We start from the raw sequence: 21,936 nt of genomic DNA, 5'->3' as shown, positions 1-21,936 counted from the left end.
AAGATCATGCTGGCTGAGTTAGTTCATAGAATCATAAAATCATTAAGGTTGGAAACAACCTCCAAAATCATCTAGTCCAAGCATCTACTTACCACCAATATTTCCCCACTAACCATGTCCCTCAGTGCCAGATCTTGAACACCTCCAGGGACGATGACTCCACCACCTCCCTGGGCAGCCTCTTCCAATGTATTACTACTCTTCCAGAGAAGTTTCTCCTAATATTCAACCTCAAATCCAGCCCATTTCATTCCTAATCTGCTTCATTTCTCCTCACATTGTGTGTTTGGGTTTCAAGATGTAAAGTCTCATGCTGTGTGTTTGACATGCAGCCTTGCTGCCTTGTGGTGGGTGACCTTCCCTTCTTCCGTGCCTATATCCCACTGGGTTGCTCTGGGCAGATGACTATTTTGTAGTTGTTTTGGGAGCCACTAAGGAAGGACCCAGCCATTGTCCAGGAGATGCTCTGAAATAGGAAACACTGCAAGGTCCTTTGCTAGAGACTTTACAACAGATGCGAAGTGGTGAAAATGATTTCACACAACCAAAGGTTTGTAGTGTCAACTGTTTTCACATAACAGAATGGATGGGTTGCATGTGTTCTGCTCCTCTTTATCTGCCCAGCCTCAGGGATTGTGCGGTGAACCCTGGGAGATCCTTAAAATGATTTCAGAATGATAATTAAGAATTAATTACTGGATATTTACTAACACATCAAGTTGCCATGTTCAACACATCTGACAAACAACCACCTTCAATTTATGCAGGATCAAACCTGCTTAATCCATTAATCCTCACAACGTGTTGAAGCAGCCAGGTTTTATTGTCCTTATTCTGCAGAAGAGAAGAGCTCATGAAGCAAAGCTGGATGACTTTCTTTAGTCACAGAGAAGACTTTTCTTTTAGTTCGTCTTCCTGTTGCCAAAAATCCTACCTTTTCTAAAATAAAGGGCTTAGTTGGAAATGCACTTAAGTCAATGCGAAGACAGGTTGCCTTTGCATCTGTCTGGGTTGAGGAAATGAGGATTTACACCACAGGCTGTGCTGGGATGCCTTTCTGCACCTCTCACATGACAGTCAGTTCTCACGCTCACACCCTTGTTTCATGTCTTTCAGGCAGATTCAACTCCCTCCAAATAACTCCTGGATTAAAAGTGCAAGCTCATGCTCATTCAGTGCTAAATGCCTGTTGTTCCTGCTGCAAGGGGAGTGAAGAGTACTCAGCTCAATAAACTGCATAAATTTAGTATAATCTAAAATAGCATTATTCAAACATAGGTTCAGAGTAATGAGAACCAGCATTTCTTGTAATTGTAATTGCATGTGTGCACTACAGAACACCTTTCTTTATAACATCCAGGCTGTAGAGCTTTCTGTTTTGAAGAACACTTATATTTTCAGAAAATGAGAGATCAATAAAAAGCATTAAACATGGTTCATGGTAACAAGAAACCAATGGAAGTTTATGACCAATCAATCCATTTAATTCTGCCAAAGCAATAAACCATCAGTGGAGCTATGAATTGTTAAGCCAAGTTTGCAGTTTTAAAATGTCATCCAAAATCAATTGCTCCCCCAATTAGACCATTAGTTGTCAACAACTTAGTTAAATAATAAGCCAGTGGTTCACATCTGCTTGGGAACAGTCAGGGTTCCACTGTTTCCCTGGCTACTTGAGCTGAGTTCACGTCTGTTGGCATTAACATGAGTGTGGGTAGGAAAGCAAAAACTATGCTGGAAATGAAATCAAGTTCTCCTCCCACTGTCCAAAGCACATAAATCTTCTAAGTTAATGGTGCCACAGAATAGGTCTGATTGACTTCAGTGGGGGTTGGGGATGCACAAGGAATGTGAGGTCAAGCCCCATGTACTGCTGACCTCTCTTAGGAGGTGTGTGTTATTCCAGCCTTTACCAAAACTGCTTCCCAATGCCCATCTGACATCATTAGTGTCTATGTATATACAGTGCTGACAGCTCCTATAGACCCCCTGCTTTGCTTAATCTCTATGCAAGTAGCAATGGGAGGAGCTGTGCTGTTAAGAGGGCCTAGAAGGATGTGAAACCAGGTTCCTGCCCTTGGCTTTTGGGGTCAGTGGACACCAAGCATCAGAGTGAAGATTGCTCCTACATGGGATCAGCTTCATCCTTTCTCTTCATGGAGTGAAGTTAGAGACACCACATGGAAGTGGGAAGATGAGACATGAAGTACAGAATCATAGAATCATTAAGGTTGGAGAAGACCATTAAGACCATTTAGTCCAACCATCAAATCATCATCACCATGCCCACTAAACCATGTCACTCGGTTTGATATCTATCCTTTTCTTGAAAATCTCCAGGGATGATGACTACACCAACTCTCTGAGTGGTGAGGTATAGCTAGACAGAAGAAAAATACAAAGAAGAGAAGAGTATTTGGGGTTCATCAATCCTATGACAGTGGGCCACCATTTAGCATGGCCCACATCAAAGAGGGCCCAATCTACTGGGCATCTTCCTACAGTGTTAGCACCAGTGCTACATCATTCTGGTGCAGCTTGCAACATGCTTGGCATCCTATTGTGGTGTCCACTTTCATGGGACAGACAAGAATACAAACACTTGTATGGGGCTGCTAAATCACGGCCTGAACCTCTGATTGATCACCTGAGGCGAACAATGAGTCAGCCACCTGGGAACACAGGTGAACGCAATTCACCTGTGCTGCAGGAAGGGGTGGAGCCTGGCTCCACTCTCCTAGACCCATTTAAGAGCTGACTGCCAGTGGGGAAGGATCTCTTCTGGAGATCTGCTCCACTGGAGTCTATTTTGTGAGCCCAGGATAGGGTGAGTGTCTTTCTCTTCCTACTCCAATATAATAATTACATCAGCCAAGCTCCTGGATATACTATACCATCTGTATATTCATTGATTGTACAAACACTGCTATAGCCTAACGTCAACCAATATCATTTTGTTTCTTCCAGAGGGATCAATAGGAATCAGGATATTGGCAGAAGGTGAACTTTAAAAATTGTAAACTTTAAAAATTAAAACCAGTAAATACAATCACTAAGCCTAATGGAACTTATTCTCATGCAAATTGTATGTCCTATCTTTTCACTGCTTTTTCCTATGAAAGCACATCCTGTCCTCCTGTATGCAGTTATTTATATTTCTTAATGCTGCCCTTTCTGGCAAACTGTTCTACTTAGCACCCTCCTAAGAGAATAATTCCCAGCAGGACCTCTCTACAGCAACATTCATTTTAACCCTAGTGTTATAATGACCATAATTTAGTGCCATTGTATATCTCCTCTGTTCAATGTTAAACATAAACATTAGACCCACCACTGACCACTGAAGGCATCTGCTGCAATCATATGGGAAATATTGGTCATTATTTGGCTCCTCAGGAGATGAATGCATAGAGTGGTTTGTGCATTGCTGGTTTGGGAAGAACAGAAAGCATCTCTGTGGAATTAGTTTTAAAATCAGCCTTTAAACTGGACTTTCATAACTTCTACTTCCAAAGGTTGGCTCAGCAAAGCACTAAATCTTTTTCACAGCCCTGAGATTCAGAAAGCTCTCCTTGATGATCAGCCTTGTTAGATCCAAGGACTCATTCTTTTGCAGCCCTTATTGTGTGGCAAGAAGAAAAAATGAGTTCTTGGAAGAGAAGACCCTCCTTCTGTTCAGGTTTAAATAAAGAAAGGGTCACTGCCCTTGGAGGCTTGCCTCTCTCTTTTCGCTTTCTTATACCACATAAATAGTAAAGTAACACCAGCCTGTAAGCTGAATACATCAGGTTGTGATCAGTACACCAAAGCTTTTACAACACGTGAAACTCGTATATGCTGTCATGTGCACAGTGTGTCATGAGCACTTCAATTCTACATAGGATTAAATGAGCAGAATTTTGTCTTTCTGGGGTGTCTCCAGTTGCATAATCCTTGAAAAGCACCATGTCTCTGGAATAAAATCTGAGAATGTTTTGAACATTTTTAAGATCCAATAGAAGGCTGATGGTAGGATTAGTAGCACAAATGCAGAAAGGACTAGCATTGCAAGTGGGAATTCTAAAGCACTCGTCCTTTCTCTTTATTATCTCCTTTATTATCAGAGCTACCTCTCTCCTTTATTCCTTCTCACTTCATATTGACTACAATGTGCCACTCACCGTCAGCTGTGGCTTTCAGCATTCCTTTACTTTTTCTGTATTTTGAAAAATTACCGTGCTTGAAAACAAGACAAATCCAACTTAGCTGTCCTCTGCTGCTCCCTCGCCCAGCTTGCAGCAGATTAGAAGCATCCCACAACAGGGTCCTTCACGTGGTTGCATCCAGTGCTGCTCATCTCTGAATACAGTTGAGGCCATCTAAGGATCTAATGATGGTCCTGGTTGCAGACACATAGCACAGTGTAGCCCAGGACTCAAGCTGTTTACAGACTATGGCGGCAAAATCTCATTGTTCTCTGATGTAAAGTGGGATGCATAATGCCAATAGTTACTCCATGGTAAATACAGCTGGGTTATCACCATATTGATCTATAGGTAGGTACAGATGCATATATATATATATATTTTTTTTTTCTTTATTTCAATGCCTTTGCCATAGGGTGCTGAGGATAATTGCTCTACATAACCCCAGTTACATCCTTCTCTGTTCTCTGAAGACAGATATTATCTGCACCCCTGCACCCTGTCTTTCTTTGTACTCTGTGGAATATATTCAACAGAGTATGTTTAAGTATGTTCTCCCTTGCTTGTTGTTTTCTTCTTTAGTCTTGTGTCTTACAAAACACAAAAGAATCACAAGGAAACTTTTTTCCTTTTTTTTTTGTTGGAAAAAAAAAAAAAACTAAGGCCAAAAGTCATTAAATATGTCGGTCTTCTCTAGGTCATCTGTACCTCTCCTGTTCCTCATTAGGTAATGGGTTTATGCCCACTGCTGTCTTTACTGTATTTATAGCACCTTTCTCCTTGTTTCCTAACACTCCTCAGTGGTTGTAATTCATTTAGCACAGCAACCTTTCTGCCCTACATGCTTATTTTATTCCTTGATCTCATCCTCAGTAATGTGACCTCATTCTCTTTTTTTAAATAATTCTTCTGGGACTCTTCTATATCCTTATCCTACCCTCTGGCTATCTGCAGAGGGTAGAGGTGCCTCTTCCACCATGGGCTTTGTAGCCTGGCTGAAGCACTTGGTACCCATGAATGCAGCTCCTTCTTTCCATCCATGTCAAACAAACCTTCCAGGATGTGGAAACTTGCTCAAATGGGGACAACACAAGTCTTTGTCAGTAACGTAGCACCGACATCACCCACAGGTAGGGCTCTTCTCCTTGGAAGAGGAGGCCATACCAGGGATATGACAGATGAAAACCTCTTATCCACATCCCACATCTGACATGCTGTGACAGCAATGGGTGGGAAATTGTGGACTCATTCTTTCCCATTCTCCATTTCTACTAGCACCTACAGGGAAGAGAATGGGGCACTACAGAAACATCTGAGCCCCCTCTTAGTGAGGGGAAGTCATGGCAATCTGCCCTCAGTTTCGAAGTCTGTTGGACACCTTAGAGTCAGTTAGAGCCTTATTTAGTCTTATTCCTCAGCAGAGATGAGCATTTGCATTTGCAGAGCCACTGTGGCAAGTTTTAAAAGTTTAAAAGGAAGCCATCTGTTCTCCCCACTTCCTGCTGAACACAGGAACTGGCACCTCCCAAAACCACCTCTAGAAGGTTTGCAGTGAATTAATGAGGCCCTGGTAAAATTAAAGCTCCTTTGGCAAAAACATCTGATAGAAAAAACAAAAGCAATTGCGCGGTAAGGATGACCTGAACAGAAGCACAAGGAGTGTTTAGTCTGTCCCACCAGTTCCTGACAAAAAGGATTCACGCACATTTGAAGATGAAGAGAACATATGAAGATAACAAGAGGTGGTCAGAGCCTTACCTGTTCCTTCCATGATACACAGCACTGCACCTCCTGCAAGAAAATCCCTATGTTCTTCTGTACCACAATGGGCAGAAATATCTGTGGAATGATGGGAGAGTCCAGTCCCAGTTCCTGTCACCCTGCCCAAAACAAATCAGACAAAGAGTTGATGTCAACTCCCATCCAGGTAAGATGGAGAAAAGCTAATCACTATCCAAATACAGGTATGACATCAATGACTTTCTGTGTCCAGGTGAAAATAAGAGTGAATCTGCTAAAACCTTACTTGATCTCACCAGGTAGCTTTTCTTATTGAGATCAGATACCAGATAATTTACAGCATTCTTGCAATTGCATTGATAAAGGCTGTCTCCTCTGGCTGAGCATTTTTTTGTGTACATTACCTAAATCCCAGAATTTGCTTCCCCAAAATCCTTCTTCTCTGGGATTACAAGATCTTAGCATTATGAAACTGTAGAAATAGAAAGCTATTGTGATTTTGGAACAAGCAGGCCAGAGTGTTTCATTCCAGTGTACCTGGAAGCCAGCATAGAACCATAGAACTACTTGAGTTGAAAGAAACCCATAAAGGCCATCCAGTTCAACTCCCCTGCAATGAACAGGGACACCTACAGCTCCGTCAGGTTCTCAGAGCCCCTCCAGCCTAACCTGGAGTGTCTCCAGGGACGGGGCATCCACCACTTCTCTGGGCAAACTGTTCCACTGCTTCACTACCTTTATTGTAAAAGTTTTTTTCTGATATCCAGTCTAAATCAAAACAGCTATGGAAAGGAACATTTCCTTCATTAGAGGCCACAAACAGGGCTGAAAGCAGAAGTCAAGAAGCCTCACAGTTCACTTTTCCAAACTTCCTAGATAAAATTCTGATTTTTAATTATTATGAAGATGCATTTTTAGCACTCATTTACCCATATGTCTGGTGCACAAAAAACATTGATTATAATATCACAGAAGTATTCTCCTGCTGACACGTCTCTAAATGATCCCAAACTTAATCACAGAACAGTGTGGGTTGGAAGGGACCTTAAAGATCATCTCACTCCAACACCTACTGTGGGCAGAGCTGCCACCCACTGGATCAAACTGCCCAAGGTTCCATCCAATCTTTAATCCTGGAGAGGATTTTTTTGTTTAAGCCTTAGTAATTTAAATTCGTGTAGATTCCAAGGAGTTTCCTGAAGCCATCCTGGAGCTACCTGCAATCAGCCTAGGCAGCAGGTGAGTGAGGCTGCTTTGTTTTCCAGGCCTGTCTCACTCCCTGTGACCCCAGCTGAACCAGCAGGACACAGCAGCTTCATATCAGGCTGTGTGAATGCAAACTAAATGCAGTAAGCAGCCCTAATTAATGTTCTTCATGTTTATTTGAGTCACCAAAGATACACATCAATCTAAATAGTAAATTTCATCGTTGCGTGGGGACTACAGGGTTCAGTTCATTCCCAAATGTGTCCTGGATAGAGCCCAAGATATCTAATACTGTGGGGAAAACACATATTGAGTGTCAAATTAAAGCAACAGCAGCTCTGCTACAAATGGCAACTTCCTTCTGGAGGAGTCAGAGATGCCTGTATGTGCTGCTGCTTTTAAATGTACTTTCAGAGTATTAATAGAGCTGATTTGTTTAGAATAGTTCCTCTCACTCCAGTTCCTGCTTTAACTCATACCCAACTGCTAAGCAGACTGTGGCTGTTCTTTTGCTAATGCACTCCCTCACAAATCACAGCCGTGCACAGGTCCCCTCTTAGTATTTTCAATTTAATGGTTGACAAATATGTCTGTTTTGCTGACTGCTTAATGAGTCTTAAAGACTTTCCAGGCATGCAATGGGATGCTGCTTATTAGAGTTGCTTATACATTGTTGTATTTGCTTACAGGCTGGTGCAAATCTAACATGTGCATCAGTATATTAGGTTAAAAAAAAAATAGAAACTTCAGTGGGAGTATTCCCATTTACACTTGACAAGAGTCAGAAACCAGCACATCAAACTGACAAGATGTACACGTAAACAACTGCTTCACTTGCGTAGTTATAGGGCAGCTATTGCTCTCTGGCTTCACATTGTGAGCCTCCTCTGGAAACATCAAGGCTCCAATCCTGCCAACTTCAGATCTGCCTAATTTTATGCACCTGGGGCTTATTAATGGCTATCCATAGAGACTTCTTGTTTTGGTGGCCATACAAAGGGAATATATCTCTTTGTGGATTTGTACACACATTTTGGGGTTGGATATATTTATTATTTAATTACTTTTTGGGGAACAACACATCAGCTGCCACCAGCACATAACTGTGGATATTATCACCTGCCTTTCCACCTGCTCTTAGCCACTGGTGGAAAGTGTGGTTCGAGGGACAAGGGGGAATGCAGTAAGGGAGCCCAGGGTAAGGATGTTCAGGGTATGAGAGCAGCTGGAGGAGATGAGGGACAGTTGGAGATGGAAGCATGGGTGGGAGTTGGGGGCTGTAAAAATATAACAGAATTTTGTCTATGCTGTGAGCTGGTTTTCACTCGCAAATCCATTGCCATCTCTCCATTTCTTCACAAAGGGATGTATGGGGTGCTGGGATTTGTATGAGCTGTGGGTACGTGGCTGTGCAAAGTGCTTTCAGCAACAAAGAGCCAGATGCGGTGAGATGTACCAGTCAGATGGGGTTTGGGGAAATAAAGCACCCCGAAATAGATGGTCACTGGAATAGAAACAAAAAGAGAAAATGTACATTGACCCAGGGCTCATCTGACCAAGAAAAGGGATAAATCCCTCATTTTTCCAGCATAAAAACCTATGCCATTTTCTAGAGACTCAGAGGCCTTAGATCTCACTGCTTTGTCTTTCCTACTGCTAGTAGGGCATTCAGCCTTAAGAAAACCATTAAGAATATGTTTTCCCAGGGTATCCCAGGCTTTTTACTATTCACTAGCAGGGGGAAAAAAATGAATTAATATTATCCTGTTGATTTCACAAACTGAGAGAGGACTGAAGGATTTTCCCCTTTTAGAAGTCTTATTTTGCAAGTCTCAACTGTACTAATATTAGCCACGTTTGCTGCAGAATGACCCCTTTAGAGTTTAGCATGGGTTTGAAATACACGCCAGATGAAAACCGTCAGTCTGAAGTTAGTGCATCAAGAGAGAAAAGCACTAATCTGAGGATCTGACCCGATCTTCTTGGGCTGGCCACCGTGTGTGCGTGCTCTCTGCTTTACTCGCAGTGCCCTTGATTTTTCAAGCTGTTTTGAAAGACAAAAAGAAAGTTGGTAATCATACACCAACAGATGGTTCCTGGTTAGCTGCTCTTTATTTAGAGGGAAGCAACTGCGATTCATCAGCTTTTTTTTTTTTTTTATATAGCTACATGATGATGAACTTCCAACTCCAAATCTATTTCTAAGAAATACTGAGCAGCAAAAGATCTATTAATAACAAATGCTGGGTTGACTGGAGATTTATATTTTCAATGCACATATTCCATTGTTCATAATGTTCCTAAAGTTTTCCAGTTAATGCCATATTACATACATTGTTTTCATGCCTATAATTAGAAATTACGTATTTCTTAATTTTCTTTAACTTCATATTAATTGGAAATTGTTAGCAAGTGAGCTATTCTGTGTTTATTTTAATCCTAACCATTTTAGGGGTAAACATTATTTTCATAGCACCATGCGTGTCAAAGTTAAGCTGCATCAGCAAACAGTCTCTTGAATGACAATGTACCACACTCCACATACACTTAAAGTTAAGAATGTCCCCAATAACCTGACTTGATGGTGGTCTGAACTGAAAATTTAACCCACTGCTTTGAAGATGGGAGGGTGTCTCTCTACAGTAAATGAAGTATGTTTTACAGTCCAGCTTACGCCTAAGGGTGCATTTTCCTTTTGATCTTTTTGTATTGATACAGAAATTCTTGCACAGCTTAGACCCACGGGAAGAGCAGTTTTCCCAAGATATTCTAATTAGAGGTAAACTTTAAAAAAAGCAACAAGATGCTTTTTTGGGGCTTCTATTTCATGTTTCATATTCTTACCTTAGCAGACATCAGCAAAGACCAGCATCAGAATTTGTGAGTGTAAACAAGTGCACAGATGGAGCACTGTCCAATTTTCTTTTAGAGATGTGAAGGATGTTTCACTGATATGTTTTTTTTCCAACAGCACAAACTCTGAATTGAAATCAGAACTACTCACTGTTTCATGTACTGAAGTGGGTTGAAATAAAAAGAAAGGTTGCTATCTTGACTTTTTAAAAATTTATATTAAAGAAAGCATTTGAGACTTGTAAAATAGGGGACTATCTCTATAATTAGTTACCTTAAAGAATTTAATACAGTTGTCATGATTTATTTTAAAGATTTCCTCTGATTTTTGTGAAGAATAATACCAAAGAGCTCTAACAGCCAAATGCATTTCTTTTGTTCTAAAAAATCCCCATCCAAGCCTCCTCCAATTTTTTTTATATTTGGGCTAGGTTACTCTCTTATATATCTGTGAAATTCAGATTTACCTTAAAACCAGTCACTAGCTGGAAGGATTGGGCCTCAATTCAATACTATTTCCAGGTCTCTGCACTGTGCAAATTTTAAATTTATTGGAAATTCTTCACTTTTTTCCCACGTTATTACTACTACCAAATATCTCCCTCAAAGTTCTTGCAAGGGAAAACAAGAGGAAGAGTTCCATTTCTTACAGGTGTTTCATGGATGTACCACATTCCTGGCCTCGCCAAAACATGAGTCTACCAGTTTCCCCTGAGGAACACCACATTGCCAGTAGACAAGATCACTGATATGAATGACTCACTGCTTTGCAAACTGTTGCTTTCTTCATCTTCCTTTTGCAAAAAGCTCTCTTTATTATTTTTTTTTTCTTCTATAAATCAGCAGACAGCTGGACATTTCTTCTGGTGTTGTATTCCCAGTTGACCAGTCATGATGTGAGCATGCCCAAGCACTGCTCAAATGCACTGGATGATGCCATGTGTTAAGATGCCACAAGGAGACACAATGACAGGTCCCTCAGACACATTTATCCAAAAGTCTGAACCAGTGATTCCAAAGTTCTTTCTGGGGACATCCTCCCTGCAGGGGAGCTCAGGGTAGGCTCTTTAGCTCAGCCAGGAGCAAAGTCCATCCCTGCATCCCTGCCATGAAGCTAGGCCCACCCTCAGCACCTGGCTGAGATGCACTGCACTGGGGGCACCTCCATCTCCTGCTCTGGCTCTTTGGATGCCCAGCTGCTAGTGTGTTCCTCCTCCTCCCCTCTTTGGCACTGACCTGAAATCCCCACAGGTCACACAGTGGGCAATGAGATTAGGAGTGGGATTTGTAAAGATGATGCCTTTTTAGACAGCTTAACAAGCCAGATGCTCAGCTGAGGATCAGGCCATCTGCTCAAGCCCTACCTGTACCCAACAGGTTATTGTCAGCAGTGCAGTTAGGAGGGGAAGATGATCACAAAATCCAAATCCAGATACCCTTGTATGCAGAAGGACCTCTTGACACAGAGCAAGTGGAAGAAAAAAATGGGAGATGACACTCATGACTGATATAGCAAAAGGGAGATAATCCCAGCTGCTCACATGCTGAAGGAATTCTTTCAGCACATATAAAGGAGCCCAAGTGTCAGTAAAAAGCAAGATTATAATAACTTTGAAACACTGCTGGAGTAGTGTGAACTGAGCCTCCCCTATAAATGAGAGTCAGGGCTGGTCTCCAAAGCCAGCTGTTCCTTTAGTGCAGCGATCTGTCTCCATGCTCACTGATAAGCAGTCTGTGCCCCGTGACTTATAATAAAAGGGAATGATGGTCCCTGAACAAACCCAGAGAAGAGGTATTGATTTGCAAATAGTTTAAAAGAATATTCAGGGGTCACGAGTTGACCCTTTTTCAGCACTGACATTTTATATCAGGGAGGATCCTATTGAGACGGGAATTCATATCCTAGACATTGTTTTGTCTTGTTTCATAAATAAGTTGAATAGCTTAATTGATTGACACCCGCTGCACTTTCCCAGCTTCCTCAAGCTCAAAAGTACACTGCTGTTTTCTGCCATAAATAATATGAACTTTCAATCAGCTGCCAGACACAAAAAGGAACTGAAAATTCTTCATACAATAGCTGCAATCTGGCATATGAGGCACTGCAAGTTTAAAAAGGAGAGCAGTATTTGATATCACCAGGTATTCATTTTCTTCTTATGGCAGCAATAGCATTTTTCAAACCAAATGACCTAAAGCCTAAACAAGAAATACCAGGGGCCCCTGCAGTGAAGAAGGCCATTTTGTCTCAACATTTGTGTGTTCCCAGAGTGGTCAGGGAACTGATTTGCAATTCTGTGAATACAACACAGGAATAGACATACAGATCACCAAATCCAGTCCAGAGGTGCTGGTGCTGCTTCTATTCCCTCTGCCCTCCTCATCTCTGCTCCCACTCCATCTCAACTCAAGCAATAGTATTTGTCCTCAGAATCCATCCCCATTTCTCTCCAGATTTCAGTCGTATTGTAGTGATAAATTTCTGAATTTCCAGTCCATGCTAATACATGGTAAAATGAGATCAACATGTTCTCATGGCAGGTTTATTCTTTTAATTACATATATCTTTTTCTCCCTGAGTATTTATCCATGATGGATTTAGTGTTCATTTCCTCTCCTCAGCCTTGGTTTCACAAAGGGAAATAAAAAGGCTTTAACTTTGACTTTTTTAAAGGCAATTGAATGATCACATCAGCAATCCAGGTGACTTTTGCCAAGCTCTTAGGTAAGCTAAAAGCTTAAGTTTTCAAAAACTTGGTGCAAAAGTGAGTTTGAAAGTGTCAAAGATTTCCTCTTAAGGGAGAAAGACATGGATGTAAGAGCTTACCTTCAACTGCCCAACTTGGATGAAGTTGGCTTCAAACCTTCTTGCGCTTTAATTTCTTCAACTGTAAAACAGAAAGGACAGCACAGACCTCAAAGGGTAGTAATTAAGGTTTCTAAAGTGCTTCAAGATCTTCAAGTGAAAGATTCAGTTCTAAATGCAAAATTATTTAGTCTATTGTTCTTTCTTTGCTACTTCTTAAGGACTGCAAACCATGGAGAGGTGGCACAGAGCCAGATTAAAAGTAGGGGAATTCCTCCCTATTGATTACAGTGGAAACCTTTTGTGCAAGGAGTTTCAGATTGAGTGACTGTCATCAGTGGCTAAGACAGAGCAATAAAAACTGGGAGAGAAGGAATACCAGTGGAAACTATTGCAAAGCCAAATGCTAATGCTAGTATTTTTCTTCTTTGGGAGCAGCAGCAAAGAGTTAAGCCTGTTTTTCTTGCTTTCAGATGAAATGTCTCCAAGGACGACCACCATACGCATCCTCATCTGTAATTAATAAATGTTTGGAAGGACACTTTCCCACTCAACATATGAAATTATAGATGATCCCTTAATTCCCTAGACGTTTGCAAGCCTTCTCTTGTCAGAATTGAATTTACTACAGCTGATTACCCTGAGAATGCACTGACCTTCTTAGCTCCTGCTGTGGTCTTTATTTTTTTCCATGGCAGATAATATGGGGACCAGAAACCAGGGCCTTGGTAGTAGGGATTATTTGATACTAATGAGACAAAGCGTATTGTTGATGTTAACTGTTATTACCACTAAAAAAAAGTACACAGCTCCAGACAGATGGACTTCACTTTGTTACACCAGGAGGGAGCGAATGAATGTTGACAGTAGCAGCATCTATTTAAAATCTGGATCACATCTGGTGCCTCTCCAAAGCAGACCATAACTGATCAATCAGAATTATGGCTCTTCGGTCTCCAGACGAGTTAGAAGAAATTCATTATCTGTTTTGAAGCCTGCTTCTCTTTCATCTATTAAAAATGAAATAAGATTCATTGTCACTGGATCCATTTAGCTACTGATAGGAAAAAAAAAAAGGATGGTAATTAAACTAACTAGCGGGCTCCACATCTGAAGATATGATTGATTCTTTGAAACACTGTGCATGTAGGTACTTGGCCTGCACCAGTCTTCAGTTTCTTAGCTGACAAAATAAGTAGCCTAGGATTGTATTTCAGTATCTGATTATTTAGTGAATCTTGGGAACCCCCAAATGAATTTCTTCAGGCTCCATCAGAAGTTGGTAGCTGCCTTTCAGTCACATTAGTCCTTGCACTGAGCATGGGACATGGGAGATATCATCTTGTGGACAGCAATGTCCCCGTGGTGCCTCCTGCATCATCCTATGCAGTCCCTCCTAGACCAGCAATTCCAAATGATAAAAATTGACACTGAAATGCTGGAAATTCTATACGCATGAGGGCTGTTGGATTAATACGTTCAAAAAGATGATAAGAGCCTTGGCTTATGAATGTCTAAAAGCACATCATAAAAAGATCTGGTCTGGACCACTTAAATTTCTTCACACAATTTTTCTGATTAATGAGGGAGTTTTTTCTTGGTGCTGATGATTACAAAAGTCACATAACCATGAATTAGCCTCTGAAATTCTTGTTATTGATTCCTTCTTTACTGTGTATTTTCTGTGAGATCTGCAAGAGCATAGCTCAGAGTGGCACTTAAAAGGCAGTGGAGTTTTATTTTTCTCATGCACAACATTTAATAGAAAATGCTGAAAAAATAAGGTATCATATAGTTACTAAACTTGGAGTTGGTAAAAGAATAAAATAGTATTTCAAGGACAGAGAAATTCAGAGTTCAGGTTCCAAACTATTACTTGTGAAGAACAGCTTAAAATCAACATATGGTATGTGATAACATATGTGAAATACCTCTCAAAACTCAGTCAAAAGTCAGTTTGCTATTTTTGATCTATCTGTGCTAATGAAACCCAGAGAAAACGTCTACATTCCTGCATGGAGTAGAAGCAGTGACCGTAAGCTTTCAGCAGGGGATCAGGTGTGCAAAAACGACCTGCACTGTCATTTCCTGTCCAAATATGCATTAGTTTCTTCTGTAGCAGAGACAGCTCAAAAGCAAATGCTTATGGATCATGTCCAAATGGGTAATGTGCAAAGGGAGTTTATAATAGCCACCCACCCCAAACTGTTAAACTACCCTCGAAATCAGGTAGGGCAGATTCAAAACCATTTACCTACCACGTACATGAGAATGTTGTGGAAACTTTACTCTGAATGACATATCAGTGATCTCCTTCTGAAATTGCTACAAATTGTGGATGACAATTTTCTAACCAAGAAGTAAAGGTTAATGGTAATGAAGGTGGAGATTGGTTTGTATGATTTCCATGCAAGTAAGTTAAAAACACAAAGTGTTTCAAGACAGCAAGTCTCAAGAAGCTGTATCAAGTACAAGCAAGCTATAAGGAAGGACTGAAGACTAAAAAGAAGTTGTTTGCATTAAGAACAAGAGCATCCCTATACTATTAGCCCATCAACAATATCAGGAGAGTCAAAAATAATGAAGAAATCAGAAGTGTTCATAACATATATTCATTCTCTGTCAGGGAGAAAACCACAGGTTGTATCCATACCACAAGGAAAGAAGGAGTATTTTTTCTCTAGTCATAATCAACCAATGTAAAACAGTCACAACTGGAATAATGCTTTAATATCAGTACATCCAAATACCTTCCAGCAGGAGTGTTAAAAGAGCAGATTAGGAAGCTCTTCTGGAGGCTGATTTTAATAACTCAGAAAATAAATATTTGGGGGCTAGGAAGAAGTGACACAAAAATCAGTATTATGCTCCTTGAAAAAGCATTTCTTATCAAATTTTGAAGGATGGAGGAGGTCCATTGAAGATTACCAGCTCTAATCTGTAAATTTGTGGTTGGCTTTGGTGATGCAGTAATAGTTTTTTATCAGTATTGTGCTACAGTAGTGGGACAAAGCCTTGAAACAGAGTAGTCCAGAGGAGCTGCAGAAACCCATAGTTGATATGAGATACTCTTCTCCCCTCTACTTTTATGCACGCTTAGGTAATTAACCTCCAAAATGAAAAAATAAAGCATCTGTGAAAAAGTAGAAAAGAAGTAGCCAACCTCATCTAATCTTTACCCAAGTCAGGAACAGCCATGAAGCCTGGGCGCTGTAAATCACTGAAATATCCTTTTCTTTTCCTCCTTTTTTTTTAATCTGTAATTTCTTTGCTGAAATAAAGGGCGTTGAATTCCTTGAGGTGAAGAGACAAATTCCCATTTTGCCCTAAACTTTCTGAAATATTCAGCACACACTTCCAATCTCCACACCACCAGTTCTGCTTTAAAACTGTCCCTGTCGGGTTGGGTGGGGTTGAACTCACAGATCAGGACATGGGAATGTAGAGAGGTATCCAAATTCCTGCTGCAGTCACTGGAAACATAGTCAACACCATCAGTGAAATCTGACCTCCCCACTTCTAAGATGTGTCTCTTGACTCTTTTTAAAAAGGAAGGAAAATGAGAGCATTCCCTCAAATGCTGCATGCGCTTTTCTAGCTCCAGACAGGAAATAGCATTGCATCTGAGCCAGGTTAGCAGGGGATATGGAGCATGACTGTTTTCCCCCAAAATCCACATTATAGCCATCTTTATCTTTCAGCATGGAACTAAGAAATGATCAGTAGGTTTGCTCAGTCTAAGCCTTAACCTTTGGCGGAAACTCCCCCACTTCACAAACAGAGTAGGAAGCACATGCACAGCTTGAGAAACAAAGGTATAAAAGTACATTTTCATGAGATCTTAGATGCTCAAAGATATACTGCCGAGTGACTATTTATAGGTACTTGGTTGTCGCACATGCTTTGCAGTATTCCAGAATGTACTAAAAACAGACCCCAAATGGAGGCAATACCCTGCAGCACCACCTCTGATGATAGAAAGATTTTCCAGGCTGCCAATTTCACACCCAAACCAGTGCCTGTTAAATAAACACCATGAGGAGAAACAAAGTACTGGCCCTGGAGTTTCATCTGCAATCAAAGAAAACCTGCCAGTTTCTCAGCAATCAGCTATTTCTGTTGGAGGTCCGTCAAACACTTCTGGATGATATATGTTTCTCAGCTGTTCTCATTTGGAACAAGGGTATAATGCAGGTGTACAGTAATTTTAAAAAGCAATTGGAGAACCTGAGATGTTGGCTGAATTAGGAGGAATCCCTGGTGGAACTCAGACTCAATATTATCTAGTTTGCATTCATAGTCTAAGCACATTTCCATCCCAGTTTGTGCTTGGATTTTAGTACAAATTACTTATGGTTAGACAAGGCAAGGAGATTTTTAAATGTGTTGACAGTCTTTTTGCTTTGCAGCCATGCTCGTTGTCAGTTAAGACCCTCACAATCTTCAGATCTTCACTCCTGACATTTTTTATTCAAAGCCTTTTATTTCACATTCCTTGGGTATTCCTCAGAGCCCTGCCCAATCCTCCTGCTTGAACGTCACTCACTCACCTTCCCCACATGCCAAGCATTACACCACTTGTTGACTTATTTAACAACACAGTCTTGCAAGATCCCAAGATGCTTGTCATTACAATGTTTGGTAATGTAAATACTCTCTGTAAGAAAAATGAAAGTTTTTATAAATTATTTTTTCTATTCCCTTTTCTATTGTGCTCTTACAGACATTTTTCCCAAATAAAATTATTAAAACTGTAAGTTTAGCACTTCTATGACTTTCAAAAGAAGCTAGAAAGCTGAAATATATTAAAGAAAAGAAAAGAAAAGAAAAGAAAAGAAAAGAAAAGAAAAGAAAAGAAAAGAAAAGAAAAGAAAAGAAAAGAAAAGAAAAGAAAAGAAAAGAAAAGAAAAGAAAAGAAAAGAAAAGAAAAGAAAAGAAAAGAAAAGAAAAGAAAAGAAAAGAAAAGTACACTGAGCTAGACAGAAAGTGCCAAAAGCCAGTCAAAATTGAGGATCTTGGCATGAATCAAGGTTCCTCCAGCTGAATTGCAGTAAACTGAGAACTTTTATAAAGCTAGTCTGGAAGCTTCAGCAGCCAAATCAGCCTAGCAAAGTCGAGCCCCTTCCCCATGGTCCTCCTTGCAGCACTATTTGCCATCAGCCAAAGATGCTTCCTGCTCCATCCCAGCCCCTCTGGGAGGTTGTCTGCTTTTTCCCAGCCAGCCAAGTCTACTTGCATTTCCATGCTGACTGCCCAGGGCCATACCCTTTCAGCCCATGTGCCCACTTGGCATGCCCCCAGCCCCTTCCCCCTGCCTATGTTTCTGTTACTACTGTCTACACATATACAGATTGCAGCCTGATCACCACGTTGGCACTTCAAATGCTCAGCACCTGTTTTGAAGGTTAACAGATAGTGACAAGTATAATCACAGCCTCTGCTAAGTTTTAGCCTGCCAGCCAGTCAATTATTTTAGTATTTCTGGTAGTGTGTTTCTCCTCCCACACACATACCCCATCACTCTGTAAGCCAGATCTGTAGGCAGTTGCAACACACTCCATTTTGGGAAGATGCCACCCTTGCTTTCTCCTTTCTTTCTTTCCTGGTGACAGCTTTCAATGCTGTTCTTCGCCATGTCTAAGCACTACACCATGATACAGCTCCTAAGTTGATGCTCCTAGGCTTTGTCCACCTGTTGTTGGTAGGTACCACCTCATGAGGAGAGTTTACTCCTCATGAGGAGAGGTTGCTCCTCAGGCTCCAGCCTCACTTTTCACCTCTGAGCTCCATGGCCAAAAGGATTAATGAGCCACACAACTCATGGTTGCATGTTGTAGGCTTGGAGATTTGAGCTGAGGTCACTGAGGGCAGGAAAGGAAGAGATGAGCAAAGATGCTAGTTCACATACCCTCATCTAAATGTGCCTGTGACCAGAAAATTTGACAGAGGTCTTTGCCCCAGGCAACCTAGGCAAAAGTATTTGTGCAAGGAGGAAATTAGGGAAAAGGGCACTATTTTGCTTTCATTTTAGGCCAGAAAGGAGAAACAAGGCCCTCTCCCTTCCCTCCAAAGATGTCAGCAGGACTATGGTTGTTCAAAGTCCATCTCTGTTACCAAACCTGACGACCCAAGCTAAGCAGCACTGATGTCAAATGACAGTCCTCTCTTCAGGGTGCAATGCACTGCAATTGATTACAGAGGGTAGAAAGCAAATGTCAAACCTGGTGGACACAAACTGGCAGAGGCAAAAAATGCCAGGTTGTTGCTTCATGAAATAGTCAGCTTTTTAAAAGATACATCATTTTTCCCCTATTAAACTGGAGGGGAAAAAAAAAAAAAAAAAAAAAAGCAGCTTTTAATGCAAAATCAAAAGGTCATCAAGTCTGCTGCCCAAAATAAAGCAAACATATCAGCACTGGAAAGAGCTGTTAGGAGATGACAGTCTTCAGCTCTTGTCGACAATGACATCCATTTCTCACTTCCCCTGCAGCAGGTATGTGTCCTAAGGTTGCACTAGAGCCAATTGAAGGCAGCACATTCCTGCAGGTGAATGGTAGGGTTTGATGTGAGAGGGACAAGCCTGGAAGTGATGCCAAGATGAGGACAGTGAGAATAAGCCCAGATCTCACCTACCCTGTCCATGGAGAGGGCTGGCAGAGACCAAGGAGAAGGCGAAGATGGGACTGGTTCCTGTGTATCACAGAGTGCCTTTGTAGCACTGAAGGTACTGGTTTAGCAGAAGGTAGATCAACCCAACTGGTTTCATCTGTTACCTGGAGTGTGAAGACACAAATGCAGATGATAACAGCTCAGCCATGGCAGCTCACACAGGTTCATCATCCACTCAGTGGAACAGAGTCTCCTCCATTCCTCTAGAGCACTGGTACATAAAGACTGCTCTGGATGCTAAGAAATGACTTACCAAAACAGTTTACAAAAGCAAAAATGTAGTTTAAAGGGTGCTTGCTTAGGCTATACACCAGCAGTGCTCTGTTTGGAGGCCAACAATCCTTCTGTGGAAGGAGACAGGGTGAGTTGAGGAGGTGAGTGCCAAGTTCTCATCAGCCCTTTCCAGCCACAACACTGCTTCTAAATTTAAATTAAATCATTTTGCACACCGTGCTTTTCCCAGTCACACCAGGCAACCTGAATTCGATCCACAGCCCAGACTTATTTCTGTTCCCCTGGTGACCACACATCCCTCCAGAACATCCCATGACTTCAAAGTCTGCCGGGGCACCCAGCCATCACTGCATGGAAAAGGCCAGAAAAAATGCATGGAAGTTGCTAATGGGGCAAATCCAACATTCCCAGGAAGAGCTGGGATTTGCATGCTGTCTAATTATTGCATAACACAAGACAATGTAATTCCTCCAGTACAAATAAGGGCTGAGTTAAAAACAAAGTTGTTCTCAAAGAGACCTAACTTCACAAACACTTTTTTTCTTTTTTTTTTCCTGAGAGAAAGCAAATGCTTTTCCCTTCTTGAGACAGGAGAGGAGGACACAGTTGCTCAGAGCTCCTCAACTACATGACAGATAGAAAGCAATGAAGCAGCCCATTGACCAAGCTTGTACTGTTAAATTCAAACTAGTGATGCCACAAGAGTTTTCCCAGTATCATATAATCAAATGAAACCAAAATTTCCATTCCAACTGCACTAATGCCATTGGAATGATGAGTCGGGAAGCACCAGGAAAGGTCATGCTGTAAAATAAGCGCTTGGTGCTTAGTTTGCAGATGAGCTTGGGTTTCTACATGGCAAGGATCGAGGGTTATTATCCATTTTGATATACTTTTTTTGTCATGTTTCAGAAGCAGAGCTTTTAGAAGCCTGAGAAACAATATTTTTGTATAGTGCCTGTAAAAAACACCAAAGTGCCTGTAAAAAATTAAAATACTCTGCAGTATATTGTTAATCTGATACAAAAAATATCCCAAAAGAGAACAAAGCAAAAAATCATAGGATATGTCCTCATAAAAAGGAAGCGACACAACACACCTATATTCCACAATGACATCCAAAAGTTTCCCATTTGTCAAAGCCAAAATATTGTCATGAGCACAGCATATCTGAATGAAATCCAAGATGGGTGGGTGAGTGGGAAAATGCCGGAACCTTTCATTTTTTTCCTCAAAACCTTGTGAAAGGAAATAGTAATTTCATTTACAAAGGCTTTCTCTTTGGAAACATCTATTTAAAAAAGGGAAAGGGAGAAAACACCAACAGCCAATTCTAGCTACATATGATCTTGCCAAAGCAGTCTTTGTAATTATTACTCAAGAGAGATCTGGGCTGAGACTTGAGTTCCCCAGTGTTTATGTAATTAAATACATAACAACATGAAAGAATTTGTTGTTTTTGCCATGGCCAGTCGTGGCCTGGGCTGGAAGCTGTGGCCAAACTACCAGCATCAGGCCCTGTGACTTTGTTTTTCCATAAGTAATTCTGTATGGACTGCATGCGGTCTCCAAACAAAGACATGACTGATAGCACCCAGCGTCACTTAGCACAACTCATCCCAAAAGCTCCCAGACATGCATCTTGTACTGTTCATTCCCACTGATGATTCCATCGCAGGATTCATCAGTTTCAGCTGCTATGTAAAAACAGACACAGAAGAGAGGAAATTTATTGACTTAACATGTTAATGCTGAATTACTCTTTGTGAACCAGCAAATACTACAAAGCAACTATATAAGGCACTTGACCAAAGCACTTGACCCAGAATAATCTAGAACTAGGCTCAGATTTCTGTTTCAGTATTTGTTTTTACCATAGAGGATAAATGATTTTTGTCATACAGACTTGGAGGCATCTCTGTTTATGATAACGTGTCAGGGGGAAAGAAGAGAGCCAAATGAATTAGTCTTTCAGTCCCTGTGTATGAAAATGAGCTATTGATTTTTAGCCTAAATATCAGCTCAGCATCACATGCATTTTGGACTTTAGAAAATAAAGCCATCTATATCACTGATGTATAACAGAAAACAGTGAACCACAGGAAAAACCTCCTTTGAATTTCAGTTGAAGGTCTTATTTGATCTATAAGCAAAGACCTACTCCCTGACACGTGACTGAGGGGAGTCTCATACCACTGAGTCATTCCCCATCATCAGCAAAGCTCCATCCAGACTTGGTCACCA

At 41.0% G+C, this 21,936-nt stretch overlaps 1 long non-coding RNA gene across 1 annotated transcript in view; it reads right to left on the bottom strand.

Annotated features, from left to right (window-relative positions):
- LOC104910907 (uncharacterized) overlaps window positions 1–21,936 on the bottom strand; it is an 85,501-nt gene that overhangs the window by 42,392 nt on the left and 21,173 nt on the right. Inside the window, exons 7-11 of the long non-coding RNA XR_014883244.1 lie at window positions 19,423–19,562; window positions 17,340–17,446; window positions 13,579–13,799; window positions 12,811–12,871; window positions 5,943–6,064 (exon numbers count right to left, since the gene is read on the bottom strand). This is a non-coding gene — a long non-coding RNA (uncharacterized LOC104910907). The remainder of the gene's footprint in view (window positions 1–5,942; window positions 6,065–12,810; window positions 12,872–13,578; window positions 13,800–17,339; window positions 17,447–19,422; window positions 19,563–21,936) is intronic.

The sequence above is a fragment of the Meleagris gallopavo genome, chromosome 4 (assembly GCF_905368555.1).
Source record: "Meleagris gallopavo chromosome 4, MGAL_WU_HG_1.1, whole genome shotgun sequence".
In the NCBI taxonomy this organism is placed as follows: domain Eukaryota; kingdom Metazoa; phylum Chordata; class Aves; order Galliformes; family Phasianidae; genus Meleagris; species Meleagris gallopavo.
The sequence above is the reverse complement of the archived record's forward strand: the minus strand, read 5'-3'. Positions and strand labels throughout refer to the sequence as shown.